Source organism: Gavia stellata, chromosome 7 (assembly GCF_030936135.1).
Source record: "Gavia stellata isolate bGavSte3 chromosome 7, bGavSte3.hap2, whole genome shotgun sequence".
NCBI classification, from domain to species: domain Eukaryota; kingdom Metazoa; phylum Chordata; class Aves; order Gaviiformes; family Gaviidae; genus Gavia; species Gavia stellata.
Window position 1 is genome coordinate 37,808,328 of NC_082600.1, and position 17,174 is coordinate 37,825,501.

General features: G+C 37.6%; 1 protein-coding gene across 8 annotated transcripts in view; it reads left to right on the forward strand.

Moving 5' to 3' along the window:
* The window catches only part of GPHN (gephyrin), a 301,131-nt gene that overhangs the window by 272,553 nt on the left and 11,404 nt on the right, over positions 1-17,174 (forward strand). The window lies entirely within an intron of this gene.

Sequence of the window (17,174 nt, forward strand, 5' to 3'; positions counted from 1 at the left end):
GAAAGTTTCTCTCAGAGTTTGTTTTCCATGCCAAAATTAATTTAGAGAATAACATTTTGTCAGATTCTGAGTACTGTCTTTTGGGGAAGGCTCCACTGCTGGATGTTGCTCAACGTCAAAGAATTTAAAAGAATCAAAAAATTTTTTTCCTTTACTGGTCTCTCTACTTTGTGATTGCCACAGAGTAGTACCCTGTGATCAGTCTTTCTGTTCATCTGACAGTGATTGCTCCTTGTTTCCCAGCGGTAGTGAAGTCACATCTCCTGTTGAGAGCTCTAGGATAAGTGATTGAAGTGTTCAGTCTTTTGTCCTTTGCAAGACTGTGCACTGCCTGTCATCCACGGCTTGAGTTTCTCAGCATAACATGTTTCCTCGATTTATGGAGATCCAAAGGCTTTGAACAGGCTTTGTTGTTTCTCATTTTGGGTATCAAACCAACTGACAGACTTGGTTTTATAGGGAGTTGTACAGGTTCACCTCCACCTGTTTGAGAAAAAGGGTATTCCTTGTGGGTGGTTAAAAATGAGGCCAGATCAGAAAGAAAAAAAAGAAAAGGGAAACAGTGAATTTCAGCATCCAAATTTCACATTGATTGATGACAACATTCCCAAGCAGGGAGACAAGGTTACTGCTCGGGAACAGCTCATCTCAGAAACAGTCTTTCCTAGTGCAGGATTCAATACAAAACATCACTAGCTTGACAGAAAGTATATGAATGGGCCAAAACACTGCGTGTTTTTACAATACGTGAACCAACCTGAATGGTGGCTCAGGGAAATGCAGTTGTATTTGAAGTATTCACACAGGCAATGTGACACACAGCAACCGCAGCAGTTGTGATCTTAGGGAAAGCAAACCCTTCTGGATAACTCTCACTGTATCCAGGCATCCTTTTTGCTTTTCTGGCCTGGCAAAACTCCATTGCTGTTCCAAATAGTAATAAATATCAAAAACCTCCTGCCCATGAATGCTTCCAATTTCAGGTGGAGATTTCGTGCAAACACAGTGTAAACTCATGAGACTGTTCTTTCCAGGAATGGTATCTAAATGTCCTGGATCTCTGGAGTGTTTTCTATATTATAAGGACCTTTTTAGACTTTAAAACACAGGTAGCGAAGTTCTCAAATAAAACCATTATATCCAGAGATCAGGTTCTAGATTTACATATCTGAGAAAAAAGAAAACAGCCACAAAAAGGCTGTCAGCTCCTGAGAGTCATCTCTACATAAAAGAAGGGTTGGCAGGGGGTTTCTCCAACAAAATGCTGGAGGTGGAACCTTTTGTCACCTGCACGAGCAGAAGTTACTGCTACTGTCATCAACATTACTGTCAACATCAACTTACATACTGTCATGAACAGTGGGTTAATCCAATGGAAAAGATGCTTTCCATGAATGTCTTTCTGGTAGCCCCTCTGGCAAAATAAGAATGTAAAGCTTGTTTGTTCTTTATGGCCTTGTCCTAACCAAAGACGTATAGTCTCAAATTTGCTGTAAAGTCAACACCATCAAATGGAGAGTTTAACTTAAGGTCATTGTGGAAACCTGTATCTATGTACTCCATTGCCTTCAGGAATTTTTTCTATGACCTCCGAGGCATGGACTGTCTGTGAAGATAATTAATCTTGAAAGCTCTCAGTAATAAATAGCAAACAATTTTAGAGTCATAGAACCATAGAATCATTTAGGTTGGAAAAGACCCTTAAGATCATCCACTCCAACTGTAACACTGCCAACTCCACCACTGAACCATGTCCCTAAGTGCCACATCTACATGTCTTTTAAATACCTCCAGGGATGGTGTCTCAACCACTTCCCCGGGCAGCCTGTTCCAGTACTTGACAACCCTTTCAGTGAAGATATTTTTCCTAATATCTAACCTAAACCTCCCCCGGCACAACTTGAGGCCGTTTCCTCTTGTCCTATCGCTTGTCACTTGGGAGAAGAGACTGACATCCCCCTCTCTACAGCCTCCTTTCAGGTAGTTGTAGAGAGTGATAAGGCCTCCCCTGAGCGTCCTTTTCTCCAGGCTAAACACCCACAGTTCCCTCATAAGACTTGCTCTCTAGGGCCTTCACCAGCTTCTTGTATGTCTTTCTTGTAGCGAGATTTAAGGTCCAAGAGAATTTTTTTACTTTTCTACATTTTACTTTTCTAAATTTTTTACAAATATGTTTTGTGAACCTTTTTACTTGTTGGATGCTAACTAAAAACCAGACAGCAAACATATATCAGTCAAAGGTAGACAAGTGTCTGCAGCTTTGCTTTCAGTTATGAGAGAGGTTGATACTTTTGAATCCTCACTATTAAAATGTTCTCTGTGTCTTGAGATAGTATTACCTTGACAAAGGTAATAAGAGTTCTTTTTAAACTTTTGGTTTCATGCTTGGGGAGTCGTTTTTGCAGAGGTAACTACTTTAGCTCATAGAAGAGAAATAATGAGCCTCCAATTGTAAAGTGATTTTGTACTTTGCAGTAAGTTTTGAAATAATAATTCAATACTGTTGACTTAGCCAAGTATCTTCCCCACCTGATACCAGTCTTCTGCTGTTCTTCTCACACTCGCATGCCCAATCCATATATTTACAACAAAATGCATCTGCAGTTCTGTTTCAGTCAAAGGGAGAATCTGATTATGTAAATTTATTTGATAATAAATATGGTATTATTTCATTATGTAATAAAGCCACTAAGAGAACGTTGGCCATACGGATATTTCAGTATATATCTTTTGGAGTAACATGACTGATTTGATGGAGTACCATGGCACTTGAACAAATCCAAGAGACTTACCAGAGAGATCTTACAAAGGGTACAGTTTTGACGTTTTAGTTAGCATGTTTATAGAAAAGATGGACAAGCCTTCAGTGTCTGTTATATGGTTTACTGCAGTTAAACCATAGATTATGCATGTTTGTGTGTCCTCATTTATATGTGCAGTTTATTTTGTATAATGTATATGTATAATATGTATCTTGACAGTGAAAAAGAGAAAGATTTTATATTCCTGCAATACCTACAGATGTAGTCAAAATCCTGGCAAACAATACTTCTCAGAAGGGAAAACTAAAAACTTGTAATTTTTTCTTCAAAGGTATCACTGTAATGTATTTCTCCCTTCTCATGTTTCACATGTGGGGTTTACATTAATTTTTTTTTCTATTTCTTTTTGTTTATACATTTTACATCGAGTAAATTTTTGCTCCATTTTACTGGGAGTGTCACTTGCTGTGTACCATAAGCACTGAATGGAGTTTGAGAGAGCAGCTAATAGGGAGCACAGTTGAGTAACACTATTGCTGTAACAGGTCAAGTTTTTTTTAACAAGCATGGAAATTCTGTCAATCATATTTACAGAGCTAATATTCAAGCATGAAAATTGTTTTAGAGTAGTATTTCCGAAGACAAACTTGGAGGTAAGTATTCCTATATTTCATTTCAGCACATGAATCACTCAGGGGTGTTTAGGTAAGAAAATAGCTTGTCCAGCAGCTTCAAAGCCCAGGACTGTAATACAGGTAAACATGTTCCAACAGAGAATGTGAAAGGATGGGGAAGCATGTGGAATGTCTGTGGGTGTCTGCAGAATAGTTAGGAGTACTTCAAAAATGCCTTTGTGTATTAATCATATGTGAAGTTACATTTTGAACTGGCCACTCAAGTCTCACTTTGCCTATATTTGCATTTTCAATTCAAACCAATTTTTAATTTCTTTTTGCAGCATTTTAACAATTTCTGAGATTGCTATTGTTTGTTTCCATTCTCACAAATTGTATCTATGACTCAATATTCAAAATTAAAAACAGCAAGTCCAAAACACATAGATAAAATCTACACTTAAAATCCTAGAAGCAAGAAATAGGAGAAAAGAACAAACCTGGAAAATGTGATACAGCTGAAGTTATGTCTGGCTAGAAGCCACGATTTTCTTTATTTATGTTCTTAGCACGTAAAAAACAAGCTGTTTGAAAAGCACACATCTCTGAGTAGAAATGGAAGATATTCCATTTCCAGAACTACTCCAAACACAAGAAACAAATGCAAAACCAAAAAAAGGAAGAACCCTTCTGATCTTGTTCTTACTGTTATGTCTTACATCTTTGTCTGATTCACAGAATCATTTGCAAAAAAATTGCAAAAACAACTGCCCAGTTAAAACTGGTATTCCAATGTACTTTTGAGTGTTGTCTCACATAACAAGACCAAGTTAAAAAGGGTTCTCATTTCATTTCCTTTGCTTATAGTCTATGAAATTATTTGGTTCTTTGAAAACCATCGATAAGAACAAGAGTTATATCTCTGATCTGATCCGTAGAACTCTATTAACTTAATTATCTGGATGTTTTTGTGTCCGATTATTTCATTTGTGTTGTTCTTTGTATCCACTGTTTATTTAAAACTGTAAAGTTTAGCCCTAGCAAAATCTGCTATAGCGTGGGCCTCTGTTTTAGAAAGCCATCTTCCATTTTGACAGTTTTCCTTCTGAGAAACTCTCTTACTAAACTTGGTAAAGAATTTTGATCATATATGTAATGAATTCAATTTCCTCTGTTTTTCCCTTTGCTTACATGAGTGCATTTTCCCCTTCTCTGCATTCTTTTCCCTATTTTCTAATTCCCTTATCGTTTTTCTCAGAGACATGTATAACGTCAGCTGCTTCCAGCTGCATTTTCATTTATGAGCCTGTGATTTCACAATGGAGAAAGAATCTCTCTCTCCTTAAGAGAAATATTTAGGAAATGTGCATTATCTACTCAGTTGCTTTAAAAATTTATCAGAAGAGTTATAAAATCAGCAGCATATGAGAGCTTTTCTACATTAGAAGTGATTAGTTTCTCATTTATGTACCTCCCTTTTATGACACAGAGCTCCTAAATGACAGGTAAATCCATTAAAAATCACCCTTGCTGTCGTGACAGCATTACTGTATGATATCCCTAAAATAAAGGCTTTGAAAGAGTCCGTTCATATTTTGGAAGGGATGATAAGTTCTCATTCAAGGATTTAGTCTGCTTGAATTTTATGTTTGCCATCCAAAAAGAGGTTTAAATCTTTTGTTCTTGCGTGGGTTGCATGTAATTACCAGTATTATAATTCAGGTGGAACATCTGGAGTGGAGGGAGAAGAGCGGGGAAACTGCTCTAACTTTAAAATTTCTCATGCATTATTAACTTGACATATATCATCATATGAATTATAGGCAGAATTCAGCTACAGAATCCTAGCCTCTCCCTGCACCAGTTTAATGTCCAACTTGGGTACAATCAAATATACTGTGAACAGAGTTAGTAGTAGTCGTAGTAGTATCATTTAACAAATGACTGCAAGAAAAGGCTTGTTAGAGAAAAGGCCTTAATCAAATGTCACAATATTAGTTTTTGCTAAGGTGAAATCAGTTCTGGATCTGCTTAAAGAATGATGGTGTTATAAAGTGTGATCATAGCCTAATGAATCCATGGACACTAGGTAACGGTTTGAAGGTGCTTCAGGTATGGGGGTCCTCTCTTTCATTGTGCCCTGTGAAGAAGAATATTCTTCTTTTCAAGCAGAAATGTTTAATATCTGTCATAAGTCTTGATAATCATTAGGGCAAAATTCAGATAAGTTGTCATATGTGACAAGTCATCTTAACTAATGCACGTATTCAGAAAACACAAAGAAACATCTGAGCCAAAACAGAGGTGAAAAAAAAGAACTTGTGAAACGAGTGCAAGTCCCAGGGGATCTTCTGTACCAGTAGGAAACTACATAGTGTGACAGGTAATAAAATTTCATGCCATAGAGGTGACAGGTGCAAAGCTAATGCACAACAGTGTGTCATTCTCATAATTGTCCTCGGCACAAGCATGGACTTCTTTCTGAATTAGTATTTATAGAAGCACAGCCCAGTAGTAGAACATGACACTAAACAGCAAATAATAAAGAGGACAGAATACTATGAAAATCCTCCTATATTTGAAAACAGAGGGAATCTGTAACTGTATTTGTTGGAGGGAAATTAAAAATACTGTAGTATGTAGTATGTAGTAGAAGAATGTAAGTAAGGTTTACAGAATGGACGATTATAACCTGAGAAGTAAAAATTTAGGAGAAGATTTGAGAATCCTAGCAAGTAATCTGCTAAATACAGGTTCTAACATATGTATAAAGAGAATTAGAAGGTTATTTTTGACCTTACCTTTGTATTCCCAGGACAAGACAACAGTATATTGCATAGAATTCAGACGAGAACCATTACTTTTTTTAAGTGGTTGAAAAGTGGACCGAATACTCCAACAGTATCATAACTCAGGCTGTTTAGGTCAACAAAGATATTCTTACAAGATTACTTGATTACATTCCAATAACGCTGACCCACATGGAGAATAAACTTGGAATAAAGTTTCTATTTCAGCAGCAATGGCTAGATATTAAACTTAAACTAATTCAGACTGTAAATAAAGTGTAATTTTAACAGTGAAAGTAATTGTCATTAGGAAACTATATCAAATGCTTTGATAGATACTCATTTCAAAGCAAGATTGGATATTAATTTAAATGTGATCTACAGTTGAAACAGAAGCAAGTTCAGGGAGGTTTCCAGACTATATTAAATACCAAATCAGACAAAATTATGGAAATTATTTCTCCAGGTTGCAAATAATTTCTTAGCTCTTACTTCAGAGAATTAAATTAATTTTCATGTTATACTAATGGACAATATGTAGTAGAAGCACAAACTCAGCAGACCAGTACCAGCAGAAATAACACAGCAACAGTGATCTATAAAGACAGAATACCAGTCAGAGCTTTGGCTATTTTAATATGTGATGCTCAAATGAATTTGAAACTTTCTGGAAATTTCAACAAGATGTTTTTGATTTCCTTACCTCTGTGTAATTCATTGTGTCATTTAGAAACATCTGTAGTTTCAGTCTGCCTTCTTGGAGAAGAATGTTGTGAGAGTGAGAGTACTCTTAGAGTTTAGCACCTTGCTGGAAAAACTTCTTGAGACTGCTGTCCGTAATGTTGATGAGTAAACCAGAAGCTGGGATCACTTTTGAAATCTGAAAGTCTTTTGTATGTCACTTCCTGACACAGTGACCCTATTTCGAGAAACAAAGACTGACTTTGTTCACTGTCAATGAATAGAAGAACAAATGAGGGACTGAAGCTATTTTAGGAAGTGGCTATCATGGGAAAACTTTCAGAAGGAAATGGACATCTAAACTTACAACCTGAATAGTTTTAATATTTTTCCATGACTTCCAAACAACATTAGTACACATCTGATCTGACAGACCCTTTCTGTGATGACCTGTGAGGAGAAACCAGGCATGGATTTACAAGATGATAAAGAGGATTTTAGATTTCATGTTAGCAGTGTCCGTGTGCATGCATAACAGTATGACAATAGTGCAGGCGCACTGGGCCAGTCTTCTCCTCACATTCCTCAGTCAGACAGGATCTGTGTGTGCCCAGAAGTGATCTTTGAAATGCTAGACTGCAGCTGCTGTGTGCAGGATCAGCTGAGCCTGGGCTGGGGAGTGGGGAGGGAGGTTGACTTTGTTGTTAACAGTCCAGCCAGCTGAAAAGAAGGAAGGGCTCAAGAGCTGCGCAGTGATGATTCATGACCTGGTCCGTTTCAATCCTGAACATCTTATTTTAGGTTTTTTAAAAGAGACGTGTGTCAATCTTCATGTCAAATTAAGATTTTTTACATTTTACATTTAATTGTCCTACATTTAAGAGTATAAAAATATAGATTTTGGCTTATTTCATATTTCTGTTACAAAGGACACTAAAAATTATTTCTTCCCAGTGAAACTGACTTGGAAGAAGTATATGTAAAAGGAAGTGCTGTCTTCATAAAATAGGAATTCACAGCAAAACAGTAATTGTTTTAAATAAGGTCCTGATAGCAGTAACTTTTTCAGTTTTGGACATTTTTTCTAATCCTGCCTCTTTGAGCAGGGTAGCTGGGTATGAAGCTTCTCATGAATGAAGTGGCATCTTTATTGACTATGGAGATATAAAATTAGGATAAATACAGCCCTTTCCCCCCTGTAGTCAAATAGGTGACATTTAATATGCCTTGAGACCCATTTGCTGAATAAGAAAGTGTGAGTAAAAATGTTTCAATGGGGCCCATCTCCAAATATTTTCCCATTATCTGTCGTCTGTGGTCCGCCTTCCAAAATGTCAAGGTTCATTTTGCTGCATTTGGAAGTTAAGAGTAAGTAAGTTCCTCCATAGACCCTGCAAGGAAAGATGAACTATGCATTGTTGGCATGCCCAGTTGAGCCTAAATCCTTCCATAACTTCACTCTTCATCCTTGTGAGAAGCCTGTCCATACTATAAGAGGAAGGTGTTCCCGTGCACTCCCTTTCTCTCCTGTTGGCTGGCCTTGCAGAGAGGAAGCATTTACCATGATGATTTTGAATATTCAGAGCCACCAAAGGGGACACAGCTAGGCACAGAGCATCCCTTTCACCCCAGGAGCCTCTCCCCTTCCCTGGCTCTTTATTATACCCCTTCTGCTTCCTTTACCCTCAGGAAGCCAGATGTTTTTAAAGAAGAAGGGACACAGAGCTTCCAGAACACTGCGGAGACAGGCCTACCAGATTGGTGAGCACTGTTTTTAAAAAACACTTGGGACACTGAGGCACATGCATGTTCACAGGCAGGCTCGACTAGGTGTCTGTCAGTGCAGAGCTTGGAGCACGGATTCTACCAATGGTTGCCATACAGAAGCAAATGGTGTTTTATTCTGTCCATTAAATAACACTGTCTTGTCAGTTAAGTTCTTATGCACCAGTGCACTGTAGACATACATGGCTCCACAACGTTGATAAAATTAAAATTCTGTTAGTACCAAGAATGTTTACATTACTCATCAGTAGCAGCAAACATCTTTATCCATCAAGGCTTTTCCCTTTTAAAAACAGAGCAAATCAGGAAGAAACCTGCTTGAAGGTAGTAGCGGAGTACAGCTCTAGGGAAGTCACTGTTCTTGACTCTTCAGGCATACCTGCATACTTATTTTTCCATTACCATGCTGATCATCTCTAAAGCAGGCTAACTGGAATGTTCATGAAATCTCTAAACTATCCACTACGGGTTTTTTTCCAAAATACATGTACAATTATATACTAGGTCTTATTTAGGGGGATGGCTTAATTATATAGATTAATTTACAGAACTTGCCTCCTGTCACAGACAGGCCAAAGGGACTGGAGTGATAACAGAGGGAGAGTAAACTGTCATTTTCACCATTAACAAACAGAAAAATTAGTTTCTATAATTTGATTCTTGTAAGAATTAAAAATAGGCAGAAAAGTAATGAAAAACCTATCGAAGGCTAGTACCTGAAAACTTCAGTCATGTGAGGATCCTCACTGAGGTTAATGGGCCTATTTTTGTAACAAAAGGTTGGAGGATTGAGTTATAGCTTAACGCTCGCTTTGCATACTGAAAAAAACAAGTTTCTGTACTCATTACTGAATCAATCTGCCATATTCTTAGCCTTCAAAAGACTTGTGCTTCTTCAGCAATTGGTTGTTCATGCTGAAGCCAGGTTGTCATAAATCTAGGTTTTCCTCATTAAATTGACTAAAGAGATCAACCCACTAGAATCTTATGCTCTACTCTACACATCCCAAAAAACTTAACTTCAATTAGCTTACAAGAACCTGCAGTCTTTAAAACATTTTAGATTAATGTGAAGAACATGATACAGACTGTCTGCTTTATCAGAAATTGCTTTGAAGCTGGAATCTACCAGCAAGCGGTCAACTTGGAATACCTCATACAAGTCGGTTCATATATCACTGCTAACAGCCTAAATCTAGAGGACACATTAAATGAGCCTTTGGGCTCTTCTAAGCAGTGCTGCGGCAAGCATCAACAAAAAACAACCCGTACAATAAAGCCTTGCTACCCAAAGCATGAGCATAAGGAAAGTGCTTCTGCTCCCAGAGCGGGAGAAAATGCAATGGGCATTCTCTTACACTAAAAACATCTTTGTGCTTGAAGGACTATAGTCCAGTATTGTAGAGACAAATGAAGTCCTAATTCCTTCCGTTGACTAACAGCTGTCAAAAAATTGACTTGCTGGTCTCAAACAGGGTAAGTTTCTCTTTCTATTCCTTTTCTTCACTTATTTCTAATAAACTGTAGTTTACTCTTCTTGGAGATTTTGTACTGTGTTTTGGTAATGTCACATTTCATCTGACATTTTCTAAAAAATAACTCTTTGTTTTAAGACATAGCTGATGACAGGGAATTTTAAGAGGCCTTTTTATATTATCTCTGTCCTGTGGCTTCCAAGGCATTTTTCTTCTGGAGACAGACATTTTTCCAAGTGACTAAGTCATGGTTCTGTAAAAGGTGGAGCTTCACAGAGAAAACCTTCATTTTGAGGCATTGCCTTTAGGGACTGCATTTCTACCTGTCATAGAGACATCCATACTGTAGTTCAATAGCACTTACACCAGTTTACAGGGGGGATGAATTTACTTAAAATTCACTTAAAATTTATTTAAAATTTACTCTTGCTTAAAATTGAAGCGAATGCAAAATGAAAAGGTAAGAAATTCCATTATAACGGTACCATGTCACCATGTGTCCGATTTTGTAATACTATTTGCTTTATATAAGCAACTGGCACTAATTACAGCAATCATAATATTTTACTTTCAGTTATGTCAGTATAAGCCAATTCTCATATTTCATGAGTGCTCTAAAAGAAATAACTACAGAACCATGTTTACCTTTCAGACTCACCAGTGCACTGTCATCTTTATTGATGAGCAATGTCTTTGGCATTGATTATTTATTATGTGGTGTAATCTTCAGTCATATTATTTCAACCCAGCTACAACTGTTGAATATTTTCCACGCCAAAAGTGAAAACTTTTCAATGAGTCCATATGGATTCACTTCCTTCATAAGAAGGAAGGTAAAATAGAAGCTATTATCTTTACCAGTGACATCCCATCCAACTTCTGGGAAAAACTAATGGATTTCTGTTAAGTATTGGGATAATACTTGTCCTCAGCCAGTAAAACAGCCAGGGATAATATATTAATTAATGGAAACCAGCTGTTCTCAGGCTTCTTCTTACATTCAGTGGGCACACGCTAGCCCGGATTTAGAGTGGATAAAGTGCTCATGGGTTAGTACAATGGCACAGCACCTGAAGACAACTGTTACCGAAGCTTTGGTCCTATTCTTTCAGCACTGATGGAAAAAATCACTACAGTTCACAAGCAAATGCTTGCAGATGGATGTACACAAGTAGCAGACAAGAATGTGATACAGGACCCAACCATCAACAATGCAATGCCTTCATGTAGGAATGTGCTCCGTAGTACGTAAGCACTGGGCTTCTACAACATGGGACCTTTTCCTGTTGCACTCCCATGGCTATATCTTTTTCTGACCTCTCTGGCTTTTGTCATTCTGGCATATATATGAGCAGGAGTCTTCTGAACAGTTCATGAAAACAGTGGAGTAAAATATGTTATCATCCAGTAAAATAAGTTATCATCCAGATACAGAGAAAAAGTTGAAGGCATTAGGCAGATCTCATGGTAACTTCAGCAAAAGATTGAAGACCTCTAATCAAAGTCTCTTTGAGTTCATAAATGTAACATGAAAAAGAATGCTGTGCAAAATAGCATTCTTATGTGCAGCAGCATCAACTAAAGGAGGGGCAAAAAGTAACGAAGACAGATTCTTTCATGTTGCGATCAGATAGACAAAACTTACATAGTCGTGTTGAACAAGCCAAAAGCTACTGTAATTATTCCAGCTTTCCTCACAAGCTGGCCTGTATTCTTACAGAAAACATATTGCATCTGTTCAAAGTGATCTAGGGAAATACCACAGAAGGTAGAAGGAAGAAACATTATGAGAACATGATGAAATACACTGGAGAATTTTGAAACAAATACAGTTTCAGAAGAGTGCCCATATGTTCCTACATACATCATCAAAATCGGATCTTCTTCTGCTTTAGAAAACGGTACTACTCAAAACACAGAATTCTTATTAGATTCAAATATTCATTCATTGAATTACGTTCATTGAAATACATTCATCAAATTACATTCAATAGTACATTCTACAGAAGTTGGGTTTTAGTTGGCTAAACCTAATATGGCATCTATTCACTATTCTGCATCCTGCAAATTACTGATATGCAAAATATTCCTCTTGGCCATGAGGTGAGAAGTGGGTGACAGACTTTGTCTTTGTGCCTAGCTGCATTCATCTATTCATTTTTAAATCTGTCACCTCAACTGAGTGAGCACAAGAAGAAAAATGAGAGCTAATCATAAAGGATCAAATCCATATCCCATCTTTCCTCAAACAGAAATGTCATTGAGCTTGAGGAGATCTCTGTCTGAGTACAGTAAGTCCAGTCTCTTAGTTTTTTGATGAAAGTTTTACTTTGACAAATTCTTTGTTGTTTTGGAGGTGTTTCTCCTTTTTTTTCTGATGTAGAACAAGAAGCTTGATTGGGATCTTTGCATACAAGGGGAATTTCTAGCAGGTCCTTATACCTTAGTTAAATCTTTTCTTCTTCTGGGAGATCTGTTTAGCAGAAAACAGACCTCATGAGATGCAAAACTAGCACAAACCACTGTTCCCAGTTTGTGTGGGGATGGCCAGAATGTGCTAAACTCAGGTACCTACAGACAGCACGTAGCTGTTTGAAGTTCACAGTAAACCACTGTAGTTTAGAGAAGCAGCTGGTCTACTTTGGCCTTTAGTGTGCCTTTAGGATCACTGCTAGCACTTCAGTTTTCACTATGTGTCCAGGAATCTATAGCTCCTCTGAATCTGTGAGGAATCGTGCCTGAACAGGTAATTATTTCAGCATATAACTGAAATACTTAAGATGCTTTCAATTAAAGTAAAACAATAGGGAAGAAAGGTTACCCAGCTCTGCTTCTGTACTCACCATAGACACTTCTGCATGCATCTGGTACATTATTGTCATGCATATCTTTTTGTAGCTATGTCCAATATATCTGTAAAGCACGCAGGTTGAAGGTGCTAACTGTGATAGTTTGCATGCACAAATTTTGCGAGTACAGGTTTCCAGAAGACCTGGGTTTATAAAAGCCTGGGCTGATGCATAGAAGAGTACAACATTCACAGGTGTTTCTTTTAGTCACCTAACAGTAATAGCTGTATATGGCAATGAACAACAAGGACTAGAAATGACTGTCAGGTAGTGAGGTTAATTTGAATGAAGGAGACTACTGTGCAAAGAATTTGGTGGAAATGGTCCTGGAAATTAGTAATGAACTATGGATTTTGTACTGTGACAATGGCTTGATAGGTCAGTCCCAAGTAAATGTTCCAGTTCGATTTTACAGGGATTGCTCATTTTACTGCATAGTGGTAGGTGATGCAGATCACCATTTGTTGTTATTTGTTTTCTAAATTAAATTATAAAACTGAGCAGTTTAATTGCATGTATCAAATTGCTCGTGTTAAGGGTTTTATCACAGAAAAAGCTGACAGATTTATAATTAATGCCAATGAAGCACAACAATAGGATCAACAGAAGTGAATTAACAGACGTTGATTTCTATTTGAAAGAGAAAATTACACTGTAATTTAGGGTACTTCAAAATGGCACTTAAAACAGAATTCTTTGGTCTTGACTGTACTGTAGCTATTTCTTTTGAGAGAGATAAAGGAAAAAATCTTCTGCATGGCTGATGTCTATTTTAATGAGTCTTGCATCATTTTCTTGTACAAGCTCTTAAGCTCCTGTGTATCTTTTCAGTTCAAAGACAGCTCAGTAATCAAGTGCTGCATAACAGTTTTCCACAAACTAGCTTTGATAATCAGAATTTTTCATGAATCCAGAAGGTGTTCTTATTCTGGTATACTGCCATCCTGCAAGCCCTCTCCTCAAATTAATGAAATCAAGTGGCATGTCAACTGCAATGTCATGCATCTGCTTACTGGATTCTACGCATGCTGCTGCCACTATACAACAGATACCCTCCAACTAATTTCCAGATTGTACTGCTCATTCTGTTTCATAAAACTGAATAAAGAGGGTCAGGAAATTGTGGTAGTAAAGTAGATACTCTGTTTATCAGACTCGCAAAATTAGCAGAGCATATAAAGATATACTTAAAAGTACATGGACTCTTTATGCAAAGCATTATGTCTGCAGCTTCAAAAATGTATGTACAATACACGTAATATTTGTGCAGACACAATCTGCTGTAGGTGGGGATTTCTACTGTTGAGAGAAAGTTTGGATTTGTGCTTACTTACCTATATGAATAGTTTTGTAAAGGGTATGTAGTCCTTATAGAACAAATTTTCGTAGTTGTATTTACAGAAGATGCTGGCATGTGATCTGAAACATACATACAGTATAATTTTTTTAATCAATTGCAGCATGTTGGAGAAGCACACTCCCTTCTTGTGCAGAATGTCACTCTGACTTTGAAAATCACCAAATGAAACAGACTAGTTTTGCCATCTGGAAATGAGACTTCTCATCAAAATCTACTTTACATTGGTTAAGGTATTCACCATTATATTTGAGCACCTGTTACAGTTCTGTCCTTGAAGGAAAAAAATCCAAGAACAGCACTTTCACAAGACATTTTAAAGGATTTATCATAGTAAATTAGACCATTAGTCTAGCTAATCCTGTATCCTGCCCCTAGCAATGGCCAGGGCTTCAGCACATAGCTTGTGATTTGTACCTGCTCAGACAGTGAGTGTTATTTCTCAGCTTCATGGTGATTTGTCACAGGCCTTTTAGAACAATCTTGTCCTGTTATGCTCAGATGCCAAAGTTATGTTGTCTATTCTTTCAGAAGTTAATAGTCTTCAACTATTTATTCCCTTTCCATGTCAATCCAAAGGAGAAGCTGCTCATTGTTATACAACAAATAAAACAAGAAGTAGTATCTTGTTATCTATCAAATATGTGTTAATGTGCAATTTAAATGATAACTCTCTGCGTTAAATCCACTAAAGGCAAGGAAAATGCTTGCTACAGTGTTGATTGAAGGTGATCAGCAGGTGACTCCTGTAAGGAGTGTTCTGTGTTAATTGCAGAGTCATGGAACTACCAGCCTCAAGCAAGATAGAAAGTTAGACAGACCTGAGTGACAAAAAGAAAGTTGCCAAATATGGCAAAAAGAGAGAAGCCTTCTGCAAAGACAAGGGAGGGAGGCAATTCTGTAAACGATTCGTTTCTTCAGAATAAAAACCAAACTAGCATAATAATTCAGTTTATTACAATAAAATTTCTATCACATCTTTCATTTTGGAAGAATTCAATGCATTTTGCAACTGTCTAAAGATGATATGCAGTGTTATTGGTTGGATGAAGTTTTAGTGGTAGAATTTTTAAATATCTCGCATTATACAGATGGTAAAGAAAGGGATATATTATACAGGTCATTCTACTGGAAATGCTAAAAAAATGCAGCAAGTCCAATAATCTTCAACTTTTTATATGACATGTAATAAAAAAATGTATGATGAACTACTGCAGTGGTACACTGCCCTCATAAACAAAGGTGAGAACCGAGTCGTCACCTGGTTTGAGTTTGGGCTTATTTTGGGTTTGAGGTTTTTTTCCTTTGTTAAGTAATTTTATATGTATACACACACATAGATATATTCGGTATGTAAGTAGGAGCACTTCCATTCTATTTAACAACAGTTAAATATAGATTCGTTTGCTTTTTAGTGTTCCTTCCATTAGTCTCAAACCACAACCAAAAGCAAGCAGACTTCATAATCCAGAATTAGGATGCCCCCAGACAGGTGGTCTTGGTACCTATGAATAACTTTTAAATAATTAAGCAAGATAAAATGAAACCGCCTGGAGCAAGCTCCAGATTAAGGTCATCAGCTGCATCACAACTATCGTGGTTTAACCCCAGCTGGCAATGAAGCACCACACAGCAGCTTGCTCACTCCCCACCCCCCCTCAGTGGGATGGGGGAGAGAATCGGAGAAAAAGTGAAACTCATGAGTTGAGATAAAAACAGTTTAAGAGGACATGAAAAAAAATGATAAAAGAATATGCAGAAGAAGTGATGCACAATGCAATTGCTCACTACCCGCTGACTGATGCTTAGACAATCGATATGAAACAATTGGTTCTGAAGAAGACACTGACAGTAGCCAACAACAGATTTGCTTCTTTCCTTTTGCCTTCAACAACTAGTGAACACTTGTGCTGGTTTTTGGATAAAATGATCCTGAGATTTCAGAAGGGGCAGCTGAGAAAATGTCTGTTTCCTAAAGAACAAAGAAGGAGATGGGTTTGTTTAAGTCCATATGTTTTATATTTTCTCCCAAAGAAAAAGGAGTTCAGCCATTCCTTATACACCATTTAGAGTATCCAAGATACCCAGGACCCTAAACAAAAGTCATGGAGGCATGCCACAATATCTGCAGCCACTGTTTCCTTTAAAAAATGGTAGCGTGTAGTTCTATCTGGTTGATTACAGCCTACACTATGGCACCAGCAATCTGCCCTTCTTTCTGCTGAAGTTCATTGCCTACTTCTTACAAAGCAATATGACCCTAAAGAGTGGATGTAACCCAACACAAATAGAAAAGCTTTGCGGGATAACCACACTGTGATGCCAAAGAAGATGCTGCATCAGTCACTGGACATGGTGGAGAAAGGGTCTTGAGTCTTTCTGCCTGTAAGGCATAACCAGGGTAGAAGACACTTGAGGGCTCTCTGGTGAGGAGAGGAAGAGTGTGCAGGGTTGCATGCACTTGAGATATCTACTCAGTGAGGGAGTGCAGTCTTTCTTGTGTCACATAAATTGTAGCACACACAGCACCATGTAATGCTAACTGCTGCTTATATTTCACTAAACTTTGGGCAAAGACAAGATGCTCAGAGGAAAGGATTTTTCTTTCTGAGACCTTTTGAAACACAGAGTTTCTGTTAGTCTCTGAAAGGTCAACCAGGACTTGTATAGTATTTCTAATTTTCCTGTTTCCAGTTCAAACCCCAGAATAGCTGCAGTGATTCTATCTTTTAGTGAAATATAGCCAAAGTTCCCAAAGGATAGCCCACATGCCATTTGCAGCCTGCAAAGCCTTGGTAACCCATAATGGCATTTTGTAATTGTAGTGTGGCATTTAGCTGAGGTGCTATATTCCAGGTAAAG